This window comes from Phyllobates terribilis, unplaced genomic scaffold, assembly GCF_046119375.1.
Source record: "Phyllobates terribilis strain yellow unplaced genomic scaffold, ASM4611937v1 Scaffold_170__1_contigs__length_4071412, whole genome shotgun sequence".
NCBI classification, from domain to species: Eukaryota; Metazoa; Chordata; class Amphibia; order Anura; family Dendrobatidae; genus Phyllobates; species Phyllobates terribilis.
The window spans coordinates 869,368-893,367 of record NW_027362930.1 but is presented as its reverse complement, the minus strand read 5'-3'; the positions used below and the strand labels follow the sequence as shown (position 1 = coordinate 893,367).

Sequence of the window (24,000 nt, the reverse complement as noted above, 5' to 3'; positions counted from 1 at the left end):
GTCTCCCTCTGCTGGAACACTGACTTCTTTCATTTAATGCCTGCAGACTATAAAAGAGAACCCAACCCAAAAAGTTTGGTTGATTAGTCTGTGGCATTCTGTTAAACTGTTGCTTATGGCGGTCTCTGTGAGCTTCTCAGCGACATTCAGCCAGCCAGGTATCCTGCCTGCAGTAGATGGAATGTGGCAATGGAACGCTGGCTGCGCGTGTCATAATAGGCTCTGAGCCTTTATATACCTGTGCACAGCAGCAGCCACCTTCAGTCTGCTGCTGGACAGCCAGCAGCAGCAGCAGCAGGAGAGGTATGTAATCAGGAGCCCTCCTGCTAAGGGTAGACAGCTGCTCGTTCCACCCCACCCCCCGCCTTAATTGGTTCTCCTCCCTTCCAACGGTGTTGAGGCGGGTGCGAACAGCAGGGGGTGAAGGTGCTGTGTTTAAAGAGGTGGAGTTATGCAGATCTAAAACGCGTGGATTGCAGCAGCAGCAAGCCGAAAAGTGCAGGCATGTAAGGGATCTAGAGGTTGACAACATGTCTTCTTAACGGGAGTCCAGGAGCTCATCTCCACAAATGGACTTTTCAGGATCCTTGGGTGGCTCCGTAGTTTGAAACCAATTCTGGTTATCGCTTCTCGGCCTTTTGGCTAAGATCAAGTGTAGTATCTGTTCTTATCAGTTTAATATCTGATACGTCCCCTATCTGGGGACCATATATTAAATGGATTTTTAGAACAGGGAGATGGAAAAAGAGCTTGCTCTGTCCACTCCACGCATTGACCTGGTATTGCAGTATCTCCAGGACCGGTGCACCCCTTCTTTAATGCAGTTTCTAAAATCAGAAAGAATTGAATTCAATGTTTTTTGTTCATTTTGCTTGTTTGTCGGATTTTGGGATGGACTCTTTGGCTTTGCTTTTCTTCTCCTCATTGGATTTTTCATGTTCAAAGTTGCAGAAGCCAGATTACAAGCTCATTTTGGTTCAACTTCAGCAACTGTGCATTGCATTGCCATGTAATGTGATGCAATGCTATCTTTCTAGCTCTCCCTTTTTACTTCCTTTTGGATAAACAGACATATTAGGCAAGCATTTTGGAGCTTTCACCTAAATAACTACAGGTGGTGAGATAAGCTGCACAATATAATTGACCTTTCAGTATATTGTTGCACACACACCATCTATTTAGCAAATGCCCTTGTTATCAACAGCAGCCTTTTAAACTCACCTGAGCTAACAGGTATGTGCGCTGGTTACTCTGCTGCGCTTAAAATTTCTTTTTTGGTTTGCTACAATGCCTTTTCTGAAACGTTGTCTCCCTCTGCTGGAACACTGACTTCTTTCATTTAATGCCTGCAGACTATAAAAGAGAACCCAACCCAAAAAGTTTGGTTGATTAGTCTGTGGCATTCTGTTAAACTGTTGCTTATGGCGGTCTCTGTGAGCTTCTCAGCGACATTCAGCCAGCCAGGTATCCTGCCTGCAGTAGATGGAATGTGGCAATGGAACGCTGGCTGCGCGTGTCATAATAGGCTCTGAGCCTTTATATACCTGTGCACAGCAGCAGCCACCTTCAGTCTGCTGCTGGACAGCCAGCAGCAGCAGCAGCAGGAGAGGTATGTAATCAGGAGCCCTCCTGCTAAGGGTAGACAGCTGCTCGTTCCACCCCACCCCCCGCCTTAATTGGTTCTCCTCCTTTCCAACGGTGTTGAGGCGGGTGGGAACAGCAGGGGGTGAAGGTGCTGTGTTTAAAGAGGTGGAGTTATGCAGATCTAAAACGCGTGGATTGCAGCAGCAGCAAGCCGAAAAGTGCAGGCATGTAAGGGATCTAGAGGTTGACAACATGTCTTCTTAACGGGAGTCCAGGAGCTCATCTCCACAAATGGACTTTTCAGGATCCTTGGGTGGCTCCGTAGTTTGAAACCAATTCTGGTTATCGCTTCTCGGCCTTTTGGCTAAGATCAAGTGTAGTATCTGTTCTTATCAGTTTAATATCTGATACGTCCCCTATCTGGGGACCATATATTAAATGGATTTTTAGAACAGGGAGATGGAAAAAGAGCTTGCTCTGTCCACTCCACGCATTGACCTGGTATTGCAGTATCTCCAGGACCGGTGCACCCCTTCTTTAATGCAGTTTCTAAAATCAGAAAGAATTGAATTCAATGTTTTTTGTTCATTTTGCTTGTTTGTCGGATTTTGGGATGGACTCTTTGGCTTTGCTTTTCTTCTCCTCATTGGATTTTTCATGTTCAAAGTTGCAGAAGCCAGATTACAAGCTCATTTTGGTTCAACTTCAGCAACTGTGCATTGCATTGCCATGTAATGTGATGCAATGCTATCTTTCTAGCTCTCCCTTTTTACTTCCTTTTGGATAAACAGACATATTAGGCAAGCATTTTGGAGCTTTCACCTAAATAACTACAGGTGGTGAGATAAGCTGCACAATATAATTGACCTTTCAGTATATTGTTGCACACACACCATCTATTTAGCAAATGCCCTTGTTATCAACAGCAGCCTTTTAAACTCACCTGAGCTAACAGGTATGTGCGCTGGTTACTCTGCTGCGCTTAAAATTTCTTTTTTGGTTTGCTACAATGCCTTTTCTGAAACGTTGTCTCCCTCTGCTGGAACACTGACTTCTTTCATTTAATGCCTGCAGACTATAAAAGAGAACCCAACCCAAAAAGTTTGGTTGATTAGTCTGTGGCATTCTGTTAAACTGTTGCTTATGGCGGTCTCTGTGAGCTTCTCAGCGACATTCAGCCAGCCAGGTATCCTGCCTGCAGTAGATGGAATGTGGCAATGGAACGCTGGCTGCGCGTGTCATAATAGGCTCTGAGCCTTTATATACCTGTGCACAGCAGCAGCCACCTTCAGTCTGCTGCTGGACAGCCAGCAGCAGCAGCAGCAGGAGAGGTATGTAATCAGGAGCCCTCCTGCTAAGGGTAGACAGCTGCTCGTTCCACCCCACCCCCCGCCTTAATTGGTTCTCCTCCCTTCCAACGGTGTTGAGGCGGGTGGGAACAGCAGGGGGTGAAGGTGCTGTGTTTAAAGAGGTGGAGTTATGCAGATCTAAAACGCGTGGATTGCAGCAGCAGCAAGCCGAAAAGTGCAGGCATGTAAGGGATCTAGAGGTTGACAACATGTCTTCTTAACGGGAGTCCAGGAGCTCATCTCCACAAATGGACTTTTCAGGATCCTTGGGTGGCTCCGTAGTTTGAAACCAATTCTGGTTATCGCTTCTCGGCCTTTTGGCTAAGATCAAGTGTAGTATCTGTTCTTATCAGTTTAATATCTGATACGTCCCCTATCTGGGGACCATATATTAAATGGATTTTTAGAACAGGGAGATGGAAAAAGAGCTTGCTCTGTCCACTCCACGCATTGACCTGGTATTGCAGTATCTCCAGGACCGGTGCACCCCTTCTTTAATGCAGTTTCTAAAATCAGAAAGAATTGAATTCAATGTTTTTTGTTCATTTTGCTTGTTTGTCGGATTTTGGGATGGACTCTTTGGCTTTGCTTTTCTTCTCCTCATTGGATTTTTCATGTTCAAAGTTGCAGAAGCCAGATTACAAGCTCATTTTGGTTCAACTTCAGCAACTGTGCATTGCATTGCCATGTAATGTGATGCAATGCTATCTTTCTAGCTCTCCCTTTTTACTTCCTTTTGGATAAACAGACATATTAGGCAAGCATTTTGGAGCTTTCACCTAAATAACTACAGGTGGTGAGATAAGCTGCACAATATAATTGACCTTTCAGTATATTGTTGCACACACACCATCTATTTAGCAAATGCCCTTGTTATCAACAGCAGCCTTTTAAACTCACCTGAGCTAACAGGTATGTGCGCTGGTTACTCTGCTGCGCTTAAAATTTCTTTTTTGGTTTGCTACAATGCCTTTTCTGAAACGTTGTCTCCCTCTGCTGGAACACTGACTTCTTTCATTTAATGCCTGCAGACTATAAAAGAGAACCCAACCCAAAAAGTTTGGTTGATTAGTCTGTGGCATTCTGTTAAACTGTTGCTTATGGCGGTCTCTGTGAGCTTCTCAGCGACATTCAGCCAGCCAGGTATCCTGCCTGCAGTAGATGGAATGTGGCAATGGAACGCTGGCTGCGCGTGTCATAATAGGCTCTGAGCCTTTATATACCTGTGCACAGCAGCAGCCACCTTCAGTCTGCTGCTGGACAGCCAGCAGCAGCAGCAGCAGGAGAGGTATGTAATCAGGAGCCCTCCTGCTAAGGGTAGACAGCTGCTCGTTCCACCCCACCCCCCGCCTTAATTGGTTCTCCTCCCTTCCAACGGTGTTGAGGCGGGTGGGAACAGCAGGGGGTGAAGGTGCTGTGTTTAAAGAGGTGGAGTTATGCAGATCTAAAACGCGTGGATTGCAGCAGCAGCAAGCCGAAAAGTGCAGGCATGTAAGGGATCTAGAGGTTGACAACATGTCTTCTTAACGGGAGTCCAGGAGCTCATCTCCACAAATGGACTTTTCAGGATCCTTGGGTGGCTCCGTAGTTTGAAACCAATTCTGGTTATCGCTTCTCGGCCTTTTGGCTAAGATCAAGTGTAGTATCTGTTCTTATCAGTTTAATATCTGATACGTCCCCTATCTGGGGACCATATATTAAATGGATTTTTAGAACAGGGAGATGGAAAAAGAGCTTGCTCTGTCCACTCCACGCATTGACCTGGTATTGCAGTATCTCCAGGACCGGTGCACCCCTTCTTTAATGCAGTTTCTAAAATCAGAAAGAATTGAATTCAATGTTTTTTGTTCATTTTGCTTGTTTGTCGGATTTTGGGATGGACTCTTTGGCTTTGCTTTTCTTCTCCTCATTGGATTTTTCATGTTCAAAGTTGCAGAAGCCAGATTACAAGCTCATTTTGGTTCAACTTCAGCAACTGTGCATTGCATTGCCATGTAATGTGATGCAATGCTATCTTTCTAGCTCTCCCTTTTTACTTCCTTTTGGATAAACAGACATATTAGGCAAGCATTTTGGAGCTTTCACCTAAATAACTACAGGTGGTGAGATAAGCTGCACAATATAATTGACCTTTCAGTATATTGTTGCACACACACCATCTATTTAGCAAATGCCCTTGTTATCAACAGCAGCCTTTTAAACTCACCTGAGCTAACAGGTATGTGCGCTGGTTACTCTGCTGCGCTTAAAATTTCTTTTTTGGTTTGCTACAATGCCTTTTCTGAAACGTTGTCTCCCTCTGCTGGAACACTGACTTCTTTCATTTAATGCCTGCAGACTATAAAAGAGAACCCAACCCAAAAAGTTTGGTTGATTAGTCTGTGGCATTCTGTTAAACTGTTGCTTATGGCGGTCTCTGTGAGCTTCTCAGCGACATTCAGCCAGCCAGGTATCCTGCCTGCAGTAGATGGAATGTGGCAATGGAACGCTGGCTGCGCGTGTCATAATAGGCTCTGAGCCTTTATATACCTGTGCACAGCAGCAGCCACCTTCAGTCTGCTGCTGGACAGCCAGCAGCAGCAGCAGCAGGAGAGGTATGTAATCAGGAGCCCTCCTGCTAAGGGTAGACAGCTGCTCGTTCCACCCCACCCCCCGCCTTAATTGGTTCTCCTCCCTTCTAACGGTGTTGAGGCGGGTGGGAACAGCAGGGGGTGAAGGTGCTGTGTTTAAAGAGGTGGAGTTATGCAGATCTAAAACGCGTGGATTGCAGCAGCAGCAAGCCGAAAAGTGCAGGCATGTAAGGGATCTAGAGGTTGACAACATGTCTTCTTAACGGGAGTCCAGGAGCTCATCTCCACAAATGGACTTTTCAGGATCCTTGGGTGGCTCCGTAGTTTGAAACCAATTCTGGTTATCGCTTCTCGGCCTTTTGGCTAAGATCAAGTGTAGTATCTGTTCTTATCAGTTTAATATCTGATACGTCCCCTATCTGGGGACCATATATTAAATGGATTTTTAGAACAGGGAGATGGAAAAAGAGCTTGCTCTGTCCACTCCACGCATTGACCTGGTATTGCAGTATCTCCAGGACCGGTGCACCCCTTCTTTAATGCAGTTTCTAAAATCAGAAAGAATTGAATTCAATGTTTTTTGTTCATTTTGCTTGTTTGTCGGATTTTGGGATGGACTCTTTGGCTTTGCTTTTCTTCTCCTCATTGGATTTTTCATGTTCAAAGTTGCAGAAGCCAGATTACAAGCTCATTTTGGTTCAACTTCAGCAACTGTGCATTGCATTGCCATGTAATGTGATGCAATGCTATCTTTCTAGCTCTCCCTTTTTACTTCCTTTTGGATAAACAGACATATTAGGAAAGCATTTTGGAGCTTTCACCTAAATAACTACAGGTGGTGAGATAAGCTGCACAATATAATTGACCTTTCAGTATATTGTTGCACACACACCATCTATTTAGCAAATGCCCTTGTTATCAACAGCAGCCTTTTAAACTCACCTGAGCTAACAGGTATGTGCGCTGGTTACTCTGCTGCGCTTAAAATTTCTTTTTTGGTTTGCTACAATGCCTTTTCTGAAACGTTGTCTCCCTCTGCTGGAACACTGACTTCTTTCATTTAATGCCTGCAGACTATAAAAGAGAACCCAACCCAAAAAGTTTGGTTGATTAGTCTGTGGCATTCTGTTAAACTGTTGCTTATGGCGGTCTCTGTGAGCTTCTCAGCGACATTCAGCCAGCCAGGTATCCTGCCTGCAGTAGATGGAATGTGGCAATGGAACGCTGGCTGCGCGTGTCATAATAGGCTCTGAGCCTTTATATACCTGTGCACAGCAGCAGCCACCTTCAGTCTGCTGCTGGACAGCCAGCAGCAGCAGCAGCAGGAGAGGTATGTAATCAGGAGCCCTCCTGCTAAGGGTAGACAGCTGCTCGTTCCACCCCACCCCCCGCCTTAATTGGTTCTCCTCCCTTCCAACGGTGTTGAGGCGGGTGGGAACAGCAGGGGGTGAACGTGCTGTGTTTAAAGAGGTGGAGTTATGCAGATCTAAAACGCGTGGATTGCAGCAGCAGCAAGCCGAAAAGTGCAGGCATGTAAGGGATCTAGAGGTTGACAACATGTCTTCTTAACGGGAGTCCAGGAGCTCATCTCCACAAATGGACTTTTCAGGATCCTTGGGTGGCTCCGTAGTTTGAAACCAATTCTGGTTATCGCTTCTCGGCCTTTTGGCTAAGATCAAGTGTAGTATCTGTTCTTATCAGTTTAATATCTGATACGTCCCCTATCTGGGGACCATATATTAAATGGATTTTTAGAACAGGGAGATGGAAAAAGAGCTTGCTCTGTCCACTCCACGCATTGACCTGGTATTGCAGTATCTCCAGGACCGGTGCACCCCTTCTTTAATGCAGTTTCTAAAATCAGAAAGAATTGAATTCAATGTTTTTTGTTCATTTTGCTTGTTTGTCGGATTTTGGGATGGACTCTTTGGCTTTGCTTTTCTTCTCCTCATTGGATTTTTCATGTTCAAAGTTGCAGAAGCCAGATTACAAGCTCATTTTGGTTCAACTTCAGCAACTGTGCATTGCATTGACATGTAATGTGATGCAATGCTATCTTTCTAGCTCTCCCTTTTTACTTCCTTTTGGATAAACAGACATATTAGGCAAGCATTTTGGAGCTTTCACCTAAATAACTACAGGTGGTGAGATAAGCTGCACAATATAATTGACCTTTCAGTATATTGTTGCACACACACCATCTATTTAGCAAATGCCCTTGTTATCAACAGCAGCCTTTTAAACTCACCTGAGCTAACAGGTATGTGCGCTGGTTACTCTGCTGCGCTTAAAATTTCTTTTTTGGTTTGCTACAATGCCTTTTCTGAAACGTTGTCTCCTTCTGCTGGAACACTGACTTCTTTCATTTAATGCCTGCAGACTATAAAAGAGAACCCAACCCAAAAAGTTTGGTTGATTAGTCTGTGGCATTCTGTTAAACTGTTGCTTATGGCGGTCTCTGTGAGCTTCTCAGCGACATTCAGCCAGCCAGGTATCCTGCCTGCAGTAGATGGAATGTGGCAATGGAACGCTGGCTGCGCGTGTCATAATAGGCTCTGAGCCTTTATATACCTGTGCACAGCAGCAGCCACCTTCAGTCTGCTGCTGGACAGCCAGCAGCAGCAGCAGCAGGAGAGGTATGTAATCAGGAGCCCTCCTGCTAAGGGTAGACAGCTGCTCGTTCCACCCCACCCCCCGCCTTAATTGGTTCTCCTCCCTTCCAACGGTGTTGAGGCGGGTGGGAACAGCAGGGGGTGAAGGTGCTGTGTTTAAAGAGGTGGAGTTATGCAGATCTAAAACGCGTGGATTGCAGCAGCAGCAAGCCGAAAAGTGCAGGCATGTAAGGGATCTAGAGGTTGACAACATGTCTTCTTAACGGGAGTCCAGGAGCTCATCTCCACAAATGGACTTTTCAGGATCCTTGGGTGGCTCCGTAGTTTGAAACCAATTCTGGTTATCGCTTCTCGGCCTTTTGGCTAAGATCAAGTGTAGTATCTGTTCTTATCAGTTTAATATCTGATACGTCCCCTATCTGGGGACCATATATTAAATGGATTTTTAGAACAGGGAGATGGAAAAAGAGCTTGCTCTGTCCACTCCACGCATTGACCTGGTATTGCAGTATCTCCAGGACCGGTGCACCCCTTCTTTAATGCAGTTTCTAAAATCAGAAAGAATTGAATTCAATGTTTTTTGTTCATTTTGCTTGTTTGTCGGATTTTGGGATGGACTCTTTGGCTTTGCTTTTCTTCTCCTCATTGGATTTTTCATGTTCAAAGTTGCAGAAGCCAGATTACAAGCTCATTTTGGTTCAACTTCAGCAACTGTGCATTGCATTGCCATGTAATGTGATGCAATGCTATCTTTCTAGCTCTCCCTTTTTACTTCCTTTTGGATAAACAGACATATTAGGCAAGCATTTTGGAGCTTTCACCTAAATAACTACAGGTGGTGAGATAAGCTGCACAATATAATTGACCTTTCAGTATATTGTTGCACACACACCATCTATTTAGCAAATGCCCTTGTTATCAACAGCAGCCTTTTAAACTCACCTGAGCTAACAGGTATGTGCGCTGGTTACTCTGCTGCGCTTAAAATTTCTTTTTTGGTTTGCTACAATGCCTTTTCTGAAACGTTGTCTCCCTCTGCTGGAACACTGACTTCTTTCATTTAATGCCTGCAGACTATAAAAGAGAACCCAACCCAAAAAGTTTGGTTGATTAGTCTGTGGCATTCTGTTAAACTGTTGCTTATGGCGGTCTCTGTGAGCTTCTCAGCGACATTCAGCCAGCCAGGTATCCTGCCTGCAGTAGATGGAATGTGGCAATGGAACGCTGGCTGCGCGTGTCATAATAGGCTCTGAGCCTTTATATACCTGTGCACAGCAGCAGCCACCTTCAGTCTGCTGCTGGACAGCCAGCAGCAGCAGCAGCAGGAGAGGTATGTAATCAGGAGCCCTCCTGCTAAGGGTAGACAGCTGCTCGTTCCACCCCACCCCCCGCCTTAATTGGTTCTCCTCCCTTCCAACGGTGTTGAGGCGGGTGGGAACAGCAGGGGGTGAAGGTGCTGTGTTTAAAGAGGTGGAGTTATGCAGATCTAAAACGCGTGGATTGCAGCAGCAGCAAGCCGAAAAGTGCAGGCATGTAAGGGATCTAGAGGTTGACAACATGTCTTCTTAACGGGAGTCCAGGAGCTCATCTCCACAAATGGACTTTTCAGGATCCTTGGGTGGCTCCGTAGTTTGAAACCAATTCTGGTTATCGCTTCTCGGCCTTTTGGCTAAGATCAAGTGTAGTATCTGTTCTTATCAGTTTAATATCTGATACGTCCCCTATCTGGGGACCATATATTAAATGGATTTTTAGAACAGGGAGATGGAAAAAGAGCTTGCTCTGTCCACTCCACGCATTGACCTGGTATTGCAGTATCTCCAGGACCGGTGCACCCCTTCTTTAATGCAGTTTCTAAAATCAGAAAGAATTGAATTCAATGTTTTTTGTTCATTTTGCTTGTTTGTCGGATTTTGGGATGGACTCTTTGGCTTTGCTTTTCTTCTCCTCATTGGATTTTTCATGTTCAAAGTTGCAGAAGCCAGATTACAAGCTCATTTTGGTTCAACTTCAGCAACTGTGCATTGCATTGCCATGTAATGTGATGCAATGCTATCTTTCTAGCTCTCCCTTTTTACTTCCTTTTGGATAAACAGACATATTAGGCAAGCATTTTGGAGCTTTCACCTAAATAACTACAGGTGGTGAGATAAGCTGCACAATATAATTGACCTTTCAGTATATTGTTGCACACACACCATCTATTTAGCAAATGCCCTTGTTATCAACAGCAGCCTTTTAAACTCACCTGAGCTAACAGGTATGTGCGCTGGTTACTCTGCTGCGCTTAAAATTTCTTTTTTGGTTTGCTACAATGCCTTTTCTGAAACGTTGTCTCCCTCTGCTGGAACACTGACTTCTTTCATTTAATGCCTGCAGACTATAAAAGAGAACCCAACCCAAAAAGTTTGGTTGATTAGTCTGTGGCATTCTGTTAAACTGTTGCTTATGGCGGTCTCTGTGAGCTTCTCAGCGACATTCAGCCAGCCAGGTATCCTGCCTGCAGTAGATGGAATGTGGCAATGGAACGCTGGCTGCGCGTGTCATAATAGGCTCTGAGCCTTTATATACCTGTGCACAGCAGCAGCCACCTTCAGTCTGCTGCTGGACAGCCAGCAGCAGCAGCAGCAGGAGAGGTATGTAATCAGGAGCCCTCCTGCTAAGGGTAGACAGCTGCTCGTTCCACCCCACCCCCCGCCTTAATTGGTTCTCCTCCCTTCCAACGGTGTTGAGGCGGGTGGGAACAGCAGGGGGTGAAGGTGCTGTGTTTAAAGAGGTGGAGTTATGCAGATCTAAAACGCGTGGATTGCAGCAGCAGCAAGCCGAAAAGTGCAGGCATGTAAGGGATCTAGAGGTTGACAACATGTCTTCTTAACGGGAGTCCAGGAGCTCATCTCCACAAATGGACTTTTCAGGATCCTTGGGTGGCTCCGTAGTTTGAAACCAATTCTGGTTATCGCTTCTCGGCCTTTTGGCTAAGATCAAGTGTAGTATCTGTTCTTATCAGTTTAATATCTGATACGTCCCCTATCTGGGGACCATATATTAAATGGATTTTTAGAACAGGGAGATGGAAAAAGAGCTTGCTCTGTCCACTCCACGCATTGACCTGGTATTGCAGTATCTCCAGGACCGGTGCACCCCTTCTTTAATGCAGTTTCTAAAATCAGAAAGAATTGAATTCAATGTTTTTTGTTCATTTTGCTTGTTTGTCGGATTTTGGGATGGACTCTTTGGCTTTGCTTTTCTTCTCCTCATTGGATTTTTCATGTTCAAAGTTGCAGAAGCCAGATTACAAGCTCATTTTGGTTCAACTTCAGCAACTGTGCATTGCATTGCCATGTAATGTGATGCAATGCTATCTTTCTAGCTCTCCCTTTTTACTTCCTTTTGGATAAACAGACATATTAGGCAAGCATTTTGGAGCTTTCACCTAAATAACTACAGGTGGTGAGATAAGCTGCACAATATAATTGACCTTTCAGTATATTGTTGCACACACACCATCTATTTAGCAAATGCCCTTGTTATCAACAGCAGCCTTTTAAACTCACCTGAGCTAACAGGTATGTGCGCTGGTTACTCTGCTGCGCTTAAAATTTCTTTTTTGGTTTGCTACAATGCCTTTTCTGAAACGTTGTCTCCTTCTGCTGGAACACTGACTTCTTTCATTTAATGCCTGCAGACTATAAAAGAGAACCCAACCCAAAAAGTTTGGTTGATTAGTCTGTGGCATTCTGTTAAACTGTTGCTTATGGCGGTCTCTGTGAGCTTCTCAGCGACATTCAGCCAGCCAGGTATCCTGCCTGCAGTAGATGGAATGTGGCAATGGAACGCTGGCTGCGCGTGTCATAATAGGCTCTGAGCCTTTATATACCTGTGCACAGCAGCAGCCACCTTCAGTCTGCTGCTGGACAGCCAGCAGCAGCAGCAGCAGGAGAGGTATGTAATCAGGAGCCCTCCTGCTAAGGGTAGACAGCTGCTCGTTCCACCCCACCCCCCGCCTTAATTGGTTCTCCTCCCTTCCAACGGTGTTGAGGCGGATGGGAACAGCAGGGGGTGAAGGTGCTGTGTTTAAAGAGGTGGAGTTATGCAGATCTAAAACGCGTGGATTGCAGCAGCAGCAAGCCGAAAAGTGCAGGCATGTAAGGGATCTAGAGGTTGACAACATGTCTTCTTAACGGGAGTCCAGGAGCTCATCTCCACAAATGGACTTTTCAGGATCCTTGGGTGGCTCCGTAGTTTGAAACCAATTCTGGTTATCGCTTCTCGGCCTTTTGGCTAAGATCAAGTGTAGTATCTTTCGAAAAGGCGGTTTTGGATGTTGGCCGCCCTAGTAGATTGATACATTATGCACACTGGGGTTTAGGCGCTTGTTAGTACGCCAGGTGGCTAATATAGTCATCTGGTGGAAAGCATGGCCTCCCAGGATCGACGCCATTGGGCCGGGGAAGATCGAAAGCCCGAAGTGTGAAGTGCCCCAGGAGTGGTGACCCTGGGGTGCCTTAACTCACTGGGATTGGGAACCCCACTTGAGTTTATGGCACATTTGCACTAGCACTTCAATATTTCTTTCTTCACACACACCCTTATTCCGGGCCTTCTGGCCTTAGGATGGGGAATTTTTCAATTCCCGGTCGAAGGTCCGGGCAGTATTATACTGTGAAACCTTCACTATTTATTTAATTTTTTTGTCACTGTGTGTCCACTTTTTCACGTGTGTCCACGTCCTTACTAGGATTTTGTCGGGATGCGGTTCCCTTACGGGTTCCTCTCTTGGCAGGTCTAGGGGGGGAGTGTGTGGCCATCAGGTTCCGCTCCCCCCTGAACCCCCCTGGCTCTCCTCTTTCGGGAGGAGAGCGTTGTTGGCTCCCCTCTTCCGGGAGGGGAGCACAGTCTTTGGCTCCAGTGCCTTGCTCGGGTGAGAACTCGGGCAGGTGCTGGGGGTAAGATTGGGTCGCCTCTGGCTTTGGCTGGAGGTGGCTATTTGTCCCTGTTCCTCGCTGTGGCCTTCTGGCTCGGAGGGACGGGGAATGGTTTGGGGGACCCTTCTCCTTTTGGAGAGGGTTTCAAGAAGACCAGCATCCTAGTGCACTTTTTTTGTGGCACTTGTCACTTTTTTTAAGCGCACTCGGGTTTTGTACACGAATTCGGGCTTTCGAAAAAAAAAAAAAATCTGTTCTTATCAGTTTAATATCTGATACGTCCCCTATCTGGGGACCATATATTAAATGGATTTTTAGAACAGGGAGATGGAAAAAGAGCTTGCTCTGTCCACTCCACGCATTGACCTGGTATTGCAGTATCTCCAGGACCGGTGCACCCCTTCTTTAATGCAGTTTCTAAAATCAGAAAGAATTGAATTCAATGTTTTTTGTTCATTTTGCTTGTTTGTCGGATTTTGGGATGGACTCTTTGGCTTTGCTTTTCTTCTCCTCATTGGATTTTTCATGTTCAAAGTTGCAGAAGCCAGATTACAAGCTCATTTTGGTTCAACTTCAGCAACTGTGCATTGCATTGCCATGTAATGTGATGCAATGCTATCTTTCTAGCTCTCCCTTTTTACTTCCTTTTGGATAAACAGACATATTAGGCAAGCATTTTGGAGCTTTCACCTAAATAACTACAGGTGGTGAGATAAGCTGCACAATATAATTGACCTTTCAGTATATTGTTGCACACACACCATCTATTTAGCAAATGCCCTTGTTATCAACAGCAGCCTTTTAAACTCACCTGAGCTAACAGGTATGTGCGCTGGTTACTCTGCTGCGCTTAAAATTTCTTTTTTGGTTTGCTACAATGCCTTTTCTGAAACGTTGTCTCCCTCTGCTGGAACACTGACTTCTTTCATTTAATGCCTGCAGACTATAAAAGAGAACCCAACCCAAAAAGTTTGGTTGATTAGTCTGTGGCATTCTGTTAAACTGTTGCTTATGGCGGTCTCTGTGAGCTTCTCAGCGACATTCAGCCAGCCAGGTATCCTGCCTGCAGTAGATGGAATGTGGCAATGGAACGCTGGCTGCGCGTGTCATAATAGGCTCTGAGCCTTTATATACCTGTGCACAGCAGCAGCCACCTTCAGTCTGCTGCTGGACAGCCAGCAGCAGCAGCAGCAGGAGAGGTATGTAATCAGGAGCCCTCCTGCTAAGGGTAGACAGCTGCTCGTTCCACCCCACCCCCCGCCTTAATTGGTTCTCCTCCCTTCCAACGGTGTTGAGGCGGGTGGGAACAGCAGGGGGTGAAGGTGCTGTGTTTAAAGAGGTGGAGTTATGCAGATCTAAAACGCGTGGATTGCAGCAGCAGCAAGCCGAAAAGTGCAGGCATGTAAGGGATCTAGAGGTTGACAACATGTCTTGTTAACGGGAGTCCAGGAGCTCATCTCCACAAATGGACTTTTCAGGATCCTTGGGTGGCTCCGTAGTTTGAAACCAATTCTGGTTATTGCTTCTCGGAATTTTGGCTAAGATCAAGTGTAGTATCTTTCGAAAAGGCGGTTTTGGATGTTTGCCGCCCTAGTAGATTGATACATTATGCACACTGGGGTTTAGGCGCTTGTTAGTACGCCAGGTGGCTAATATAGTCATCTGGTGGAAAGCATGGCCCCCCAGGATCGACGCCATTGAGCCGGGGAAGATCGAAAGCCCGAAGTGTGAAGTGCCCCAGGAGTGGTTACCCTGGGGTGCCTTAACTCACTGGGATTGGGAACCCCACTTGAGTTTATGGCACATTTGCACTAGCACTTCAATATTTCTTTCTTCACACACACCCTTATTCCGGGCCTTCTGGCCTTAGGATGGGGAATTTTTCAATTCCCGGTCGAAGGTCCGGGCAGTATTATACTGTGAAACCTTCACTATTTATTTAATTTCTTTGTCACTGTGTGTCCACTTATTCACGTGTGTCACGTCCTGCTAGGATTTTGTCGGGATGCGGTTCCCTTACGGGTTCCTCTCTTGGCAGGTCTAGGGGGGGAGTGTGTGGCCATCAGGTTCCGCTCCCCCCTGAACCCCCCTGGCTCTCCTCATTCGGGAGGAGAGCGTTGTTGGCTCCCCTCTTCCGGGAGGGGAGCACAGTCTTTGGCTCCCAGTGCCTTGCTCGGGTGAGAACTCGGGCAGGTGCTGGGGGTAAGATTGGGTCGCCTCTGGCTCCGGCTGGAGGTGGTTATTTGTCCCTGTTCCTCGCTGTGGCCTTCTGGCTCGGAGGGACGGGGAATGGTTTGGGGGACCCTTCTCCTTTTGGAGAGGGTTTCAAGAAGACCAGCATCCTAGTGCACTTTTTTTGTGGCACTTGTCACTTTTTTAAGCGCACTCGGGTTTTGTACACGAATTCGGGCTTTCGAAAAATAAAAGAAAGAAAAAAAAAAAAAATCTGTTCTTATCAGTTTAATATCTGATACGTCCCCTATCTGGGGACCATATATTAAATGGATTTTTAGAACAGGGAGATGGAAAAAGAGCTTGCTCTGTCCACTCCACGCATTGACCTGGTATTGCAGTATCTCCAGGACCGGTGCACCCTTTCTTTAATGCAGTTTCTAAAATCAGAAAGAATTGAATTCAATGTTTTTTGTTCATTTTGCTTGTTTGTCGGATTTTGGGATGGACTCTTTGGCTTTGCTTTTCTTCTCCTCATTGGATTTTTCATGTTCAAAGTTGCAGAAGCCAGATTACAAGCTCATTTTGGTTCAACTTCAGCAACTGTGCATTGCATTGCCATGTAATGTGATGCAATGCTTTCTTTCTAGCTCTCCCTTTTTACTTCCTTTTGGATAAACAGACATATTAGGCAAGCATTTTGGAGCTTTCACCTAAATAACTACAGGTGGTGAGATAAGCTGCACAATATAATTGACCTTTCAGTATATTGTTGCACACACACCATCTATTTAGCAAATGCCCTTGTTATCAACAGCAGCCTTTTAAACTCACCTGAGCTAACAGGTATGTGCGCTGGTTACTCTGCTGCGCTTAAAATTTCTTTTTTGGTTTGCTACAATGCCTTTTCTGAAACGTTGTCTCCCTCTGCTGGAACACTGACTTCTTTCATTTAATGCCTGCAGACTATAAAAGAGAACCCAACCCAAAAAGTTTGGTTGATTAGTCTGTGGCATTCTGTTAAACTGTTGCTTATGGCGGTCTCTGTGAGCTTCTCAGCGACATTCAGCCAGCCAGGTATCCTGCCTGCAGTAGATGGAATGTGGCAATGGAACGCTGGCTGCACGTGTCATAATAGGCTCTGAGCCTTTATATACCTGTGCACAGCAGCAGCCACCTTCAGTCTGCTGCTGGACAGCCAGCAGCAGCAGCAGCAGGAGAGGTATGTAATCAGGAGCCCTCCTGCTAAGGGTAGACAGCTGCTCGTTCCACCCCACCCCCCGCCTTAATTGGTTCTCCTCCCTTCCAACGGTGTTGAGGCGGGTGGGAACAGCAGGGGGTGAAGGTGCTGTGTTTAAAGAGGTGGAGTTATGCAGATCTAAAACGCGTGGATTGCAGCAGCAGCAAGCCGAAAAGTGCAGGCATGTAAGGGATCTAGAGGTTGACAACATGTCTTCTTAATGGGAGTCCAGGAGCTCATCTCCACAAATGGACTTTTCAGGATCCTTGGGTGGCTCCGTAGTTTGAAACCAATTCTGGTTATCGCTTCTCGGCCTTTTGGCTAAGATCAAGTGTAGTATCTGTTCTTATCAGTTTAATATCTGATACGTCCCCTATCTGGGGACCATATATTAAATGGATTTTTAGAACAGGGAGATGGAAAAAGAGCTTGCTCTGTCCACTCCACGCATTGACCTGGTATTGCAGTATCTCCAGGACCGGTGCACCCCTTCTTTAATGCAGTTTCTAAAATCAGAAAGAATTGAATTCAATGTTTTTTGTTCATTTTGCTTGTTTGTCGGATTTTGGGATGGACTCTTTGGCTTTGCTTTTCTTCTCCTCATTGGATTTTTCATGTTCAAAGTTGCAGAAGCCAGATTACAAGCTCATTTTGGTTCAACTTCAGCAACTGTGCATTGCATTGCCATGTAATGTGATGCAATGCTATCTTTCTAGCTCTCCCTTTTTACTTCCTTTTGGATAAACAGACATATTAGGCAAGCATTTTGGAGCTTTCACCTAAATAACTACAGGTGGTGAGATAAGCTGCACAATATAATTGACCTTTCAGTATATTGTTGCACACACACCATCTATTTAGCAAATGCCCTTGTTATCAACAGCAGCCTTTTAAACTCACCTGAGCTAACAGGTATGTGCGCTGGTTACTCTGCTGCGCTTAAAATTTCTTTTTTGGTTTGCTACAATGCCTTTTCTGAAACGTTGTCTCCCTCTGCTGGAACACTGACTTCTTTCATTTAATGCCTGCAGACTATAAAAGAGAACCCAACCCAAAAAGTTTGGTTGATTAGTCTGTGGCATTCTGTTAAACTGTTGCTTATGGCGGTCTCTGTGAGCTTCTCAGCGACATTCAGCCAGCCAGGTATCCTGCCTGCAGTAGATGGAATGTGGCAATGGAACGCTGGCTGCGCGTGTCACAATAGGCTCTGAGCCTTTATATACCTGTGCACAGCAGCAGCCACCTTCAGTCTGCTGCTGGACAGCCAGCAGCAGCAGCAGGAGAGGTATGTAATCAGGAGCCCTCCTGCTAAGGGTAGACAGCTGCTCGTTCCACCCCACCCCCCGCCTTAATTGGTTCTCCTCCCTTCCAACGGTGTTGAGGCGGGTGGGAACAGCAGGGGGTGAAGGTGCTGTGTTTAAAGAGGTGGAGTTATGCAGATCTAAAACGCGTGGATTGCAGCAGCAGCAAGCCGAAAAGTGCAGGCATGTAAGGGATCTAGAGGTTGACAACATGTCTTCTTAACGGGAGTCCAGGAGCTCATCTCCACAAATGGACTTTTCAGGATCCTTGGGTGGCTCCGTAGTTTGAAACCAATTCTGGTTATCGCTTCTCGGCCTTTTGGCTAAGATCAAGTGTAGTATCTGTTCTTATCAGTTTAATATCTGATACGTCCCCTATCTGGGGACCATATATTAAATGGATTTTTAGAACAGGGAGATGGAAAAAGAGCTTGCTCTGTCCACTCCACGCATTGACCTGGTATTGCAGTATCTCCAGGACCGGTGCACCCCTTCTTTAATGCAGTTTCTAAAATCAGAAAGAATTGAATTCAATGTTTTTTGTTCATTTTGCTTGTTTGTCGGATTTTGGGATGGACTCTTTGGCTTTGCTTTTCTTCTCCTCATTGGATTTTTCATGTTCAAAGTTGCAGAAGCCAGATTACAAGCTCATTTTGGTTCAACTTCAGCAACTGTGCATTGCATTGCCATGTAATGTGATGCAATGCTATCTTTCTAGCTCTCCCTTTTTACTTCCTTTTGGATAAACAGACATATTAGGCAAGCATTTTGGAGCTTTCACCTAAATAACTACAGGTGGTGAGATAAGCTGCACAATATAATTGACCTTTCAGTATATTGTTGCACACACACCATCTATTTAGCAAATGCCCTTGTTATCAACAGCAGCCTTTTAAACTCACCTGAGCTAACAGGTATGTGCGCTGGTTACTCTGCTGCGCTTAAAATTTCTTTTTTGGTTTGCTACAATGCCTTTTCTGAAACGTTGTCTCCCTCTGCTGGAACACTGACTTCTTTCATTTAATGCCTGCAGACTATAAAAGAGAACCCAACCCAAAAAGTTTGGTTGATTAGTCTGTGGCATTCTGTTAAACTGTTGCTTATGGCGGTCTCTGTGAGCTTCTCAGCGACATTCAGCCAGCCAGGTATCCTGCCTGCAGTAGATGGAATGTGGCAATGGAACGCTGGCTGCGCGTGTCATAATAGGCTCTGAGCCTTTATATACCTGTGCACAGCAGCAGCCACCTTCAGTCTGCTGCTGGACAGCCAGCAGCAGCAGCAGCAGGAGAGGTATGTAATCAGGAGCCCTCCTGCTAAGGGTAGACAGCTGCTCGTTCCACCCCACCCTCCGCCTTAATTGGTTCTCCTCCCTTCCAACGGTGTTGAGGCGGGTGGGAACAGCAGGGGGTGAAGGTGCTGTGTTTAAAGAGGTGGAGTTATGCAGATCTAAAACGCGTGGATTGCAGCAGCAGCAAGCCGAAAAGTGCAGGCATGTAAGGGATCTAGAGGTTGACAACATGTCTTCTTAACGGGAGTCCAGGAGCTCATCTCCACAAATGGACTTTTCAGGATCCTTGGGTGGCTCCGTAGTTTGAAACCAATTCTGGTTATCGCTTCTCGGCCTTTTGGCTAAGATCAAGTGTAGTATCTGTTCTTATCAGTTTAATATCTGATACGTCCCCTATCTGGGGACCATATATTAAATGGATTTTTAGAACAGGGAGATGGAAAAAGAGCTTGCTCTGTCCACTCCACGCATTGACCTGGTATTGCAGTATCTCCAGGACCGGTGCACCCCTTCTTTAATGCAGTTTCTAAAATCAGAAAGAATTGAATTCAATGTTTTTTGTTCATTTTGCTTGTTTGTCGGATTTTGGGATGGACTCTTTGGCTTTGCTTTTCTTCTCCTCATTGGATTTTTCATGTTCAAAGTTGCAGAAGCCAGATTACAAGCTCATTTTGGTTCAACTTCAGCAACTGTGCATTGCATTGCCATGTAATGTGATGCAATGCTATCTTTCTAGCTCTCCCTTTTTACTTCCTTTTGGATAAACAGACACATTAGGCAAGCATTTTGGAGCTTTCACCTAAATAACTACAGGTGGTGAGATAAGCTGCACAATATAATTGACCTTTCAGTATATTGTTGCACACACACCATCTATTTAGCAAATGCCCTTGTTATCAACAGCAGCCTTTTAAACTCACCTGAGCTAACAGGTATGTGCGCTGGTTACTCTGCTGCGCTTAAAATTTCTTTTTTGGTTTGCTACAATGCCTTTTCTGAAACGTTGTCTCCCTCTGCTGGAACACTGACTTCTTTCATTTAATGCCTGCAGACTATAAAAGAGAACCCAACCCAAAAAGTTTGGTTGATTAGTCTGTGGCATTCTGTTAAACTGTTGCTTATGGCGGTCTCTGTGAGCTTCTCAGCGACATTCAGCCAGCCAGGTATCCTGCCTGCAGTAGATGGAATGTGGCAATGGAACGCTGGCTGCGCGTGTCATAATAGGCTCTGAGCCTTTATATACCTGTGCACAGCAGCAGCCACCTTCAGTCTGCTGCTGGACAGCCAGCAGCAGCAGCAGCAGGAGAGGTATGTAATCAGGAGCCCTCCTGCTAAGGGTAGACAGCTGCTCGTTCCACCCCACCCCCCGCCTTAATTGGTTCTCCTCCCTTCCAACGGTGTTGAGGCGGGTGGGAACAGCAGGGGGTGAAGGTGCTGTGTTTAAAGAGGTGGAGTTATGCAGATCTAAAACGCATGGATTGCAGCAGCAGCAAGCCGAAAAGTGCAGGCATGTAAGGGATCTAGAGGTTGACAACATGTCTTCTTAACGGGAGTCCAGGAGCTCATCTCCACAAATGGACTTTTCAGGATCCTTGGGTGGCTCCGTAGTTTGAAACCAATTCTGGTTATCGCTTCTCGGCCTTTTGGCTAAGATCAAGTGTAGTATCTGTTCTTATCAGTTTAATATCTGATACGTCCCCTATCTGGGGACCATATATTAAATGGATTTTTAGAACAGGGAGATGGAAAAAGAGCTTGCTCTGTCCACTCCACGCATTGACCTGGTATTGCAGTATCTCCAGGACCGGTGCACCCCTTCTTTAATGCAGTTTCTAAAATCAGAAAGAATTGAATTCAATGTTTTTTGTTCATTTTGCTTGTTTGTCGGATTTTGGGATGGACTCTTTGGCTTTGCTTTTCTTCTCCTCATTGGATTTTTCATGTTCAAAGTTGCAGAAGCCAGATTACAAGCTCATTTTGGTTCAACTTCAGCAACTGTGCATTGCATTGCCATGTAATGTGATGCAATGCTATCTTTCTAGCTCTCCCTTTTTACTTCCTTTTGGATAAACAGACATATTAGGCAAGCATTTTGGAGCTTTCACCTAAATAACTACAGGTGGTGAGATAAGCTGCACAATATAATTGACCTTTCAGTATATTGTTGCACACACACCATCTATTTAGCAAATGCCCTTGTTATCAACAGCAGCCTTTTAAACTCACCTGAGCTAACAGGTATGTGCGCTGGTTACTCTGCTGCGCTTAAAATTTCTTTTTTGGTTTGCTACAATGCCTTTTCTGAAACGTTGTCTCCCTCTGCTGGAACACTGACTTCTTTCATTTAATGCCTGCAGACTATAAAAGAGAACCCAACCCAAAAAGTTTGGTTGATTAGTCTGTGGCATTCTGTTAAACTGTTGCTTATGGCGGTCTCTGTGAGCTTCTCAGCGACATTCAGCCAGCCAGGTATCCTGCCTGCAGTAGATGGAATGTGGCAATGGAACGCTGGCTGCGCGTGTCATAATAGGCTCTGAGCCTTTATATACCTGTGCACAGCAGCAGCCACCTTCAGTCTGCTGCTGGACAGCCAGCAGCAGCAGCAGCAGGAGAGGTATGTAATCAGGAGCCCTCCTGCTAAGGGTAGACAGCTGCTCGTTCCACCCCACCCCCCGCCTTAATTGGTTCTCCTCCCTTCCAACGGTGTTGAGGCGGGTGGGAACAGCAGGGGGTGAAGGTGCTGTGTTTAAAGAGGTGGAGTTATGCAGATCTAAAACGCGTGGATTGCAGCAGCAGCAAGCCGAAAAGTGCAGGCATGTAAGGGATCTAGAGGTTGACAACATGTCTTCTTAACGGGAGTCCAGGAGCTCATCTCCACAAATGGACTTTTCAGGATCCTTGGGTGGCTCCGTAGTTTGAAACCAATTCTGGTTATCGCTTCTCGGCCTTTTGGCTAAGATCAAGTGTAGTATCTGTTCTTATCAGTTTAATATCTGATACGTCTCCTATCTGGGGACCATATATTAAATGGATTTTTAGAACAGGGAGATGGAAAAAGAGCTTGCTCTGTCCACTCCACGCATTGACCTGGTATTGCAGTATCTCCAGGACCGGTGCACCCCTTCTTTAATGCAGTTTCTAAAATCAGAAAGAATTGAATTCAATGTTTTTTGTTCATTTTGCTTGTTTGTCGGATTTTGGGATGGACTCTTTGGCTTTGCTTTTCTTCTCCTCATTGGATTTTTCATGTTCAAAGTTGCAGAAGCCAGATTACAAGCTCATTTTGGTTCAACTTCAGCAACTGTGCATTGCATTGCCATGTAATGTGATGCAATGCTATCTTTCTAGCTCTCCCTTTTTACTTCCTTTTGGATAAACAGACATATTAGGCAAGCATTTTGGAGCTTTCACCTAAATAACTACAGGTGGTGAGATAAGCTGCACAATATAATTGACCTTTCAGTATATTGTTGCACACACACCATCTATTTAGCAAATGCCCTTGTTATCAACAGCAGCCTTTTAAACTCACCTGAGCTAACAGGTATGTGCGCTGGTTACTCTGCTGCGCTTAAAATTTCTTTTTTGGTTTGCTACAATGCCTTTTCTGAAACGTTGTCTCCCTCTGCTGGAACACTGACTTCTTTCATTTAATGCCTGCAGACTATAAAAGAGAACCCAACCCAAAAAGTTTGGTTGATTAGTCTGTGGCATTCTGTTAAACTGTTGCTTATGGCGGTCTCTGTGAGCTTCTCAGCGACATTCAGCCAGCCAGGTATCCTGCCTGCAGTAGATGGAATGTGGCAATGGAACGCTGGCTGCGCGTGTCATAATAGGCTCTGAGCCTTTATATACCTGTGCACAGCAGCAGCCACCTTCAGTCTGCTGCTGGACAGCCAGCAGCAGCAGCAGCAGGAGAGGTATGTAATCAGGAGCCCTCCTGCTAAGGGTAGACAGCTGCTCGTTCCACCCCACCCCCCGCCTTAATTGGTTCTCCTCCCTTCCAATGGTGTTGAGGCAGGTGGGAACAGCAGGGGGTGAAGGTGCTGTGTTTAAAGAGGTGGAGTTATGCAGATCTAAAACGCGTGGATTGCAGCAGCAGCAAGCCGAAAAGTGCAGGCATGTAAGGGATCTAGAGGTTGACAACATGTCTTCTTAACGGGAGTCCAGGAGCTCATCTCCACAAATGGACTTTTCAGGATCCTTGGGTGGCTCCGTAGTTTGAAACCAATTCTGGTTATCGCTTCTCGGCCTTTTGGCTAAGATCAAGTGTAGTATCTGTTCTTATCAGTTTAATATCTGATACGTCCCCTATCTGGGGACCATATATTAAATGGATTTTTAGAACAGGGAGATGGAAAAAGAGCTTGCTCTGTCCACTCCACGCATTGACCTGGTATTGCAGTATCTCCAGGACCGGTGCACCCCTTCTTTAATGCAGTTTCTAAAATCAGAAAGAATTGAATTCAATGTTTTTTGTTCATTTTGCTTGTTTGTCGGATTTTGGGATGGACTCTTTGGCTTTGCTTTTCTTCTCCTCATTGGATTTTTCATGTTCAAAGTTGCAGAAGCCAGATTACAAGCTCATTTTGGTTCAACTTCAGCAACTGTGCATTGCATTGCCATGTAATGTGATGCAATGCTATCTTTCTAGCTCTCCCTTTTTACTTCCTTTTGGATAAACAGACATATTAGGCAAGCATTTTGGAGCTTTCACCTAAATAACTACAGGTGGTGAGATAAGCTGCACAATATAATTGACCTTTCAGTATATTGTTGCACACACACCATCTATTTAGCAAATGCCCTTGTTATCAACAGCAGCCTTTTAAACTCACCTGAGCTAACAGGTATGTGCGCTGGTTACTCTGCTGCGCTTAAAATTTCTTTTTTGGTTTGCTACAATGCCTTTTCTGAAACGTTGTCTCCCTCTGCTGGAACACTGACTTCTTTCATTTA

General features: G+C 45.5%; 17 non-coding genes and 1 pseudogene across 17 annotated transcripts; all 18 read left to right on the top strand.

Moving 5' to 3' along the window:
- The first annotated feature begins 622 nt into the window (after positions 1-622).
- LOC141212055 (U2 spliceosomal RNA) lies at positions 623-813 on the top strand. Its single transcript, XR_012281874.1, has one exon. It is a non-coding gene; the product is annotated as a U2 spliceosomal RNA (small nuclear RNA).
- Positions 814-1,928: 1,115 nt separating this feature from the next.
- LOC141212054 (U2 spliceosomal RNA) lies at positions 1,929-2,119 on the top strand. The gene has a single exon (XR_012281873.1). It is a non-coding gene; the product is annotated as a U2 spliceosomal RNA (small nuclear RNA).
- Positions 2,120-3,234: 1,115 nt separating this feature from the next.
- On the top strand, positions 3,235-3,425 carry LOC141212053 (U2 spliceosomal RNA). The gene has a single exon (XR_012281872.1). It is a non-coding gene; the product is annotated as a U2 spliceosomal RNA (small nuclear RNA).
- Positions 3,426-4,540: 1,115 nt separating this feature from the next.
- Positions 4,541-4,731, top strand: LOC141212052 (U2 spliceosomal RNA). Its single transcript, XR_012281871.1, has one exon. It is a non-coding gene; the product is annotated as a U2 spliceosomal RNA (small nuclear RNA).
- Positions 4,732-5,846: 1,115 nt separating this feature from the next.
- Positions 5,847-6,037, top strand: LOC141212051 (U2 spliceosomal RNA). Its single transcript, XR_012281870.1, has one exon. It is a non-coding gene; the product is annotated as a U2 spliceosomal RNA (small nuclear RNA).
- A 1,115-nt stretch (positions 6,038-7,152) lies between these two features.
- LOC141212049 (U2 spliceosomal RNA) lies at positions 7,153-7,343 on the top strand. The gene has a single exon (XR_012281868.1). It is a non-coding gene; the product is annotated as a U2 spliceosomal RNA (small nuclear RNA).
- Positions 7,344-8,458: 1,115 nt separating this feature from the next.
- LOC141212048 (U2 spliceosomal RNA) lies at positions 8,459-8,649 on the top strand. The gene has a single exon (XR_012281867.1). It is a non-coding gene; the product is annotated as a U2 spliceosomal RNA (small nuclear RNA).
- A 1,115-nt stretch (positions 8,650-9,764) lies between these two features.
- On the top strand, positions 9,765-9,955 carry LOC141212047 (U2 spliceosomal RNA). Its single transcript, XR_012281866.1, has one exon. It is a non-coding gene; the product is annotated as a U2 spliceosomal RNA (small nuclear RNA).
- A 1,115-nt stretch (positions 9,956-11,070) lies between these two features.
- LOC141212046 (U2 spliceosomal RNA) lies at positions 11,071-11,261 on the top strand. The gene has a single exon (XR_012281865.1). It is a non-coding gene; the product is annotated as a U2 spliceosomal RNA (small nuclear RNA).
- A 1,115-nt stretch (positions 11,262-12,376) lies between these two features.
- On the top strand, positions 12,377-12,468 carry LOC141211878 (U2 spliceosomal RNA; annotated as a pseudogene).
- Positions 12,469-13,259: 791 nt separating this feature from the next.
- Positions 13,260-13,443, top strand: LOC141211718 (U2 spliceosomal RNA). The gene has a single exon (XR_012281659.1). It is a non-coding gene; the product is annotated as a U2 spliceosomal RNA (small nuclear RNA).
- Positions 13,444-15,446: 2,003 nt separating this feature from the next.
- LOC141211789 (U2 spliceosomal RNA) lies at positions 15,447-15,638 on the top strand. The gene has a single exon (XR_012281706.1). It is a non-coding gene; the product is annotated as a U2 spliceosomal RNA (small nuclear RNA).
- A 1,115-nt stretch (positions 15,639-16,753) lies between these two features.
- Positions 16,754-16,944, top strand: LOC141212045 (U2 spliceosomal RNA). Its single transcript, XR_012281864.1, has one exon. It is a non-coding gene; the product is annotated as a U2 spliceosomal RNA (small nuclear RNA).
- Positions 16,945-18,056: 1,112 nt separating this feature from the next.
- On the top strand, positions 18,057-18,247 carry LOC141212044 (U2 spliceosomal RNA). The gene has a single exon (XR_012281863.1). It is a non-coding gene; the product is annotated as a U2 spliceosomal RNA (small nuclear RNA).
- A 1,115-nt stretch (positions 18,248-19,362) lies between these two features.
- Positions 19,363-19,553, top strand: LOC141212043 (U2 spliceosomal RNA). Its single transcript, XR_012281862.1, has one exon. It is a non-coding gene; the product is annotated as a U2 spliceosomal RNA (small nuclear RNA).
- A 1,115-nt stretch (positions 19,554-20,668) lies between these two features.
- Positions 20,669-20,859, top strand: LOC141212042 (U2 spliceosomal RNA). Its single transcript, XR_012281861.1, has one exon. It is a non-coding gene; the product is annotated as a U2 spliceosomal RNA (small nuclear RNA).
- A 1,115-nt stretch (positions 20,860-21,974) lies between these two features.
- Positions 21,975-22,165, top strand: LOC141211473 (U2 spliceosomal RNA). Its single transcript, XR_012281446.1, has one exon. It is a non-coding gene; the product is annotated as a U2 spliceosomal RNA (small nuclear RNA).
- A 1,115-nt stretch (positions 22,166-23,280) lies between these two features.
- Positions 23,281-23,471, top strand: LOC141212041 (U2 spliceosomal RNA). The gene has a single exon (XR_012281860.1). It is a non-coding gene; the product is annotated as a U2 spliceosomal RNA (small nuclear RNA).
- Positions 23,472-24,000: the final 529 nt, after the last annotated feature.